Consider the following 5,726-nt stretch of genomic DNA (forward strand, 5'->3'; position numbering starts at 1 on the left):
TAGGTTTAAGAAAGATAAATATGTAAACGATAAAATGATTAAAGAGTTTATGTGTAAAATGTATCCAATAAAATAATTTTTTTTGCAATTTATAGCAATAGCAGTTTTTTTTATATATACATAAATACAAGCATTCATAATAATTTTTCAATATCTTTATGACCGTGCGCTAATGTACGAACCCCGCAGGGTAGAATGTATCTCTTATCATCATTTGGTGATAAACAAAGTTTTCTAGTATTTAAAGTAAATAGTTCATGCTTGAAACTAGCTATACGCATCATCTCGGCTGACATGGTTTCTTGATTAAAAAGACAACGTTCATAGTCTTCGTGGCGGATGACGTTTCTAATAACGTTCATGGCAACGCCCTTACAAACCTTTTTATGGTTTAAAATTGACTCTAAAGATTTCCCCAATCGCAACTCCTTTTCTATCTCTTCAGCGGTCTTAGACTCCCCGTACAATTTAATAGAATAAAGGTTTGGACGAAGTCCTACAAAGCTTTGAATTCACTGCGAATTTGTCTCGTCTTTAAAATAACCGAGAGCTTTTTTATTCTGATTAGAATGAAGGAAATGCGAAGGTGGATAATCAGAGAAGTCAAAGCGGTTTTTATGAACTTCAAAGTCTTTATAAACATCATACGTCTTAATGTTGTACGTTAAACTGTCTGTAAATATTTTATATATTAGTACTATTTAAATAAAAAATGCATATTAAATTAAATTACCAGTGTCTGTAAATAATAGTGATGCTTTGTTCCCGTACGTATTTTTTATGAATCCATAATGGAACCGATACATGAGCTCCTTGGATAAATCTAGAATGGTGAATCATGTAAATATAGGCCGGTTAAGAACAATTTTAGCTCTCTTCTTATGAGCGCCGGCTAACTCTTCATTAAAGATGGTAAAGTGTTCAAACTGCGGGGAACTTGTAACTTTTTACATTCTTTCTGGTTTATGAATCAACTCGAAATTTATATGCTTCCGTAAATTTTCCATTGTTTTTCTAAAGAATTAAATGAAGTAAGGGAAAAAACAGCAATAAATTATTTAAATTGATTTACCCGAAAACAGAGTTAACCATAAGTTTCCAGAAATTCTTTTCAAATGAACTCTTGGATAATTTCCTCTGTTCAGTGTTGAAACTATCATATTTTTCTAACCATTTTCCTTGAGTGAAGGTTAGAGCTCGATGAACCTTGGTTATTTTCAAACCTAATTCTACATAATATTTTAAATTGCGGTAATGTACTATGTATTTCTCTTTATTATTTAAATTAGGAAGAAGTTTTGGTAGACTTTGATTCTCCTTAATATTTAATTTTCCTAAGAGATCTTTGGAGTATGGAGATAGCATATCATGTGTAATAACTTTAGATTCCGCCGCTACTGGGAGATCGTTATGTAAGTCATGCAACTCTGGAGGATATTCAAGATCCACCTGCAAAGGAAACAATTCTTTAAAAATATAATTCAATAATTATAACACTTGTTATTTACCTCTAAAATGTATCCGTTTTCAACGTTATTGGGAATACTCAGAATATTTTCACAGAGTGTTTGCAAATCATCCTCCTGAACCCACTGGAAGTCGCCTAGCGGTAGTGGTTCACACATAACAGCACCGTACAAATTATTAGCATCTTCAATTAAGTTAAATTAAGTTAATTAATATAATTAAAATTAAAATAATTAAAATAAAAAAATAATTTTTTTTAAAATGTAAATTAACTAAATAGCATATAAAACTGCTCTCTTTAGACGAATCATATGTGTCGGCCATATATTTGTTATTCGCTTCAGAATAACGAGTTGAGATCATTGAAACACCGCCTCGAATCCCTAAAAATTCAATGTAAATACAATAATATTTAAAATATCACAAAAGCGTTACCCTTTTCAATAAATAAGTGTTGATCTATATCAAGTATGAGATCGAGGCGAACATCGGTCATCTTCAAAGCTGCTTGCCAGGCTAAACCTGGTGCGGTGTAAGCGTGAGCGGGATCTAGTTTATAATGAGTTATAGATAATGTTCTAAAATTTTCAAAAACGTCGGCTAAGAGCAACGCATCGCTTTTCACATAGAGGTCGGTGTATTCTCCTACGAAAACCGAGTTTAAGAGATTGGAAATATTTATACTATTGTAATTTTACCTAATGTTTGAATATTAAACGCTGTCCAAACATTTTGGGCGTGCAAATAATCAGATTCTAAAATATTTTGATTTTTCAATGAACTGAAAAACGCTTCTCTAGGTGGCAGCATCGTCTCTTCAAATTTCTTTTCATCGTCCATATACTCGTACGGGTAGACCCCCTTCCGCAAAAGCAGTTGAACTTTCTCACTTTCAAAATATTTCTTAACAATCTGGAATTTACTGGCTTCTTCCAAAACGAGATTAGATACTAGAGCATCGAGGCTATCACTTAGAAATCGATAAGAGTCTAAAAACCGAAATCTCCCTAAAAAACAATAAAATTAATGTTAAGGTTAAATTCATAATTAAATATATTTTACCTAGTTTCAGCGAAATATAATTTTCGCTAGTGGAAGGAATACAGTCAAGTGTCTGTTCCTTAAAATGACCAATCTCCTGACATATAAGATGTAAATCGTACCTATGAAGATTTATTATTATTAGGTATATTTCCTGGTTAATTAACTTAATAAATTCACCTGCTAAGGTTATGAAGGAAAATAGGGATAAATTCTGGAACTTTCTTTTGAAGATTACAGACGTTATGCGCTGGCCCCCTATATTTTCCGCTGAAATGACAATGATCTCGAACAGCGGGCATATTTCCCTGATTTAGCTGTTTCTGACAAATGTAGCAATGCGTAGCAGCTTGAAACTGTTCCTCCTCCTCCGGGGTAATAATCATTGGTACATTTGTCTCAATGAGTTCCATCAACTCCTTCTCTAATTCCAGAATAGACTCCAGAAATCTTCGAGTTGCATCTTGTCCTCGATAGCAATCGGTTCGAACAGGTACACCTATAAGTATCCTATTGTAATATATCTAAAGGGAATTTTGTCAAATAACTTACCGTTAGGCCCAACAAGCACCCACGAATACGCGCAGCTGATGTGCATGTTTACTTTGCTGGTATTTAAATCGGGATCTAGATCACATCCTTGAACTCTCGGTAGGATTGCTTCAAAATCGGCGTAAAATACATACTGCACCTAATAATTTCATTTCATTAAGAGTTAAATTAAATCATTTTTATTTTTACTTTTTCCGTCCACTCATATTTATCAAAATAAAGCGTCTTCTTCTTGGTAGGGAAAACTGTTTTTTGGACGCCGTGGGTGGCGCATTCTTCGATATGTGCATCACGTCGCTGTTCCGCGTTGTTTCCACTGAATCGGTGAAGACACATTCTATTTCAGAAATTAATTAGTAGATTGCAAACTAATATATTGGAAACTAAATTACCTGCAGTAATAACTTGTGCTTCTGTTTTTTGTTAGATGCTGTAACAGTTTTCCTAGGTCTCGTATAAGACAGTAATGTCTATTCCCATCGTCAATATCTTTAGTTTCATCGGTGATGTATAGCAAATCAACCTCCCTTTCCTTACCACACTTGTTAGCGCTTACGTAAAGAGGGAATATATCTCCCGAGAAGCCGAACACAGATATTGATAAATTATTCATTAATTCAAATTTTTTAAGTTCTGTAGCGTTTAATTTGAAAGGAAAAGATATATCACTGGTATCAAGTTCATTTTCATAAGGTCTTTATTTGGAAACACTGTTAGGGTGATGAAGCTTAGAAACTGGGTGAAGTTTAGCTAGAATTGACCAGAGAAAACATTTCTCATCATTTTCGTTTCTAATATTAAGAATCGCGTGACGTCGAGATAGTTTTTCAGGTAGTTCCATATACGATGACCCCCGCAACGGTTGGTAAGATGCTACATTTAATTCTACATGCAGAATACGATCAATTACCCAACCCGATCCTATCAAAAATATAATGTTTTAGTTCAAAATATAACTTATAAATTTTAGTACATACCTGTCGCTTCAAAGTTTTCCGCTGCTGACTGTATTGTTTCAATGCAGTCATTCAGCTGGCTTTCAATGATGTCGAGCGTTAATGTTGTTTGCATAGTGCTCCGGAAATAGGGTCGTACTTCCGCTCTTTGTTCCACCCCTCCTAAAGGTCTCATATAAACAGATCTTACGAGTAAGAACCATTTTATTCCGCGTTTACTGGCAAGTCTTTCCATTACAAATTTACGGAAAGCAGCTCGGTAACGTCCAATAAACATCCCTGCATCAATATCATAGTCTTCGGCATTATAACGAATAGACGCTAGCGTATCATTCAAGGCCAGGACCATACTTGGGGATGCTGGTCGTGTTTCATCAAGTATTGATGAGGCGGGAGCAGGTGATGGTGTTGGGTTGTCGGGTAAATCCGTTGCAGATGGTTGTGTACGGAGGGATTCTAGTTGAATGTCTTGAAGCAGACTAGGTGAAGGTGGACGGTATGGCGATGGTGTACGGGAAGATGCTGATGAAAGTTGTATTGGTGACGGTGTGCGAGACAGGTCCATGGGTTCAGAAGGACCGGGTACATTCAAGTCATGAGTTCGTTGATGACTCTTGAAATGTTCCAATCTAGCAACATTTTTACCACATACTTCACAGACAAACGTATGTCTATCACCGTGTACTTCTCTAACATGCCGATTTAAGGAGGACTTGGTAGCGAAACGTTTCGCGCACGTAGGGCAAATATGTTGAGCTTTAGACATCTTGAATATAGCTATCGCAGTTAACCGTGGAATGATCTCCGACAACCCTATACAACCCCTTTTATAGTATATTCAAGTATCATTTGAGAACGATACGTTTCTCATACTTAAACTTGAAATATTCGTTTGAAATACTCGTGAGATAGGTTCAAGTGTCAATCATATTTAAGTACTACTTACGCGTTAATGCTATTAAAATGAAGTTTAAAATATTTCCATTCTACTTTAACAAAGAATATTCCATGACGTCAAAACACTCTTAAATTCAAATTAACCGCGTCCCCCGGGGAATCCGCGCACGCGCCGCCTAGGTTATGACTTTTTACATCATTTTAACTTATTCCGTACGATAAAACGCGATAAGATATACGTTCAAGTATCTTTCAAGATAAGCGAGATAAATAAACAAGTTGGCCTGGACACAATATGTTGATATACGAAAAAACAAATCGTCGCGAGAAATATCATAAATACATTGACTTCTTGACGATTTTACCCCCATTTCATCCCTTAAATCCTGGATTTCGATCCCGAACCCAAACCCGAACCCAGGTTCGGAGCCTCGCCCTTACTTTCCTTCTACTCTTCACGTTAGAGATATTACACTACTATTTTATCATTATTAAAGTGAGGGACACTTCAGTTTAGGTTAACAAAGGTAATTTTATTTCAGACTAACAATTCCTCCTTCAAGCAATCCTTTCATCTATTTTAGACGGGTCCCCTAGCCCTCTCTCTCTCTGCTCTGTTCTGCCACACGTCTCTTACAGGGGCTCTCTTTATATATGTTTTTGTTTTGATTATACTTTCGGCACCACTGGATTTACTCTTTCTAGCGGTGCCCTCTATCGAGTCCGTTAAATCTCCCTCCCCTTTAGTTGAAAGGATTGCTTTATGGCTACAAAAATATTATTACTATAAAAGAACCAAATATTAAGTGAATT

General features: G+C 35.6%; 1 long non-coding RNA gene across 1 annotated transcript; it reads right to left on the reverse strand.

The window, feature by feature from the left end:
• Positions 1-643: 643 nt before the first annotated feature.
• LOC149961100 (uncharacterized) lies at positions 644-1,148 on the reverse strand. The gene is made up of 3 exons (XR_016479783.1): positions 1,073-1,148; positions 734-1,014; positions 644-673 (listed from the first exon to the last, which is right to left on the reverse strand). It is a non-coding gene; the product is annotated as an uncharacterized LOC149961100 (long non-coding RNA).
• Between the last annotated feature and the right edge of the window lie 4,578 nt (positions 1,149-5,726).

Source organism: Leiobunum rupestre, chromosome 1 (assembly GCF_980474605.1).
Source record: "Leiobunum rupestre chromosome 1, qqLeiRupe1.1.hap1, whole genome shotgun sequence".
Taxonomy (NCBI): Eukaryota; Metazoa; Arthropoda; class Arachnida; order Opiliones; family Sclerosomatidae; genus Leiobunum; species Leiobunum rupestre.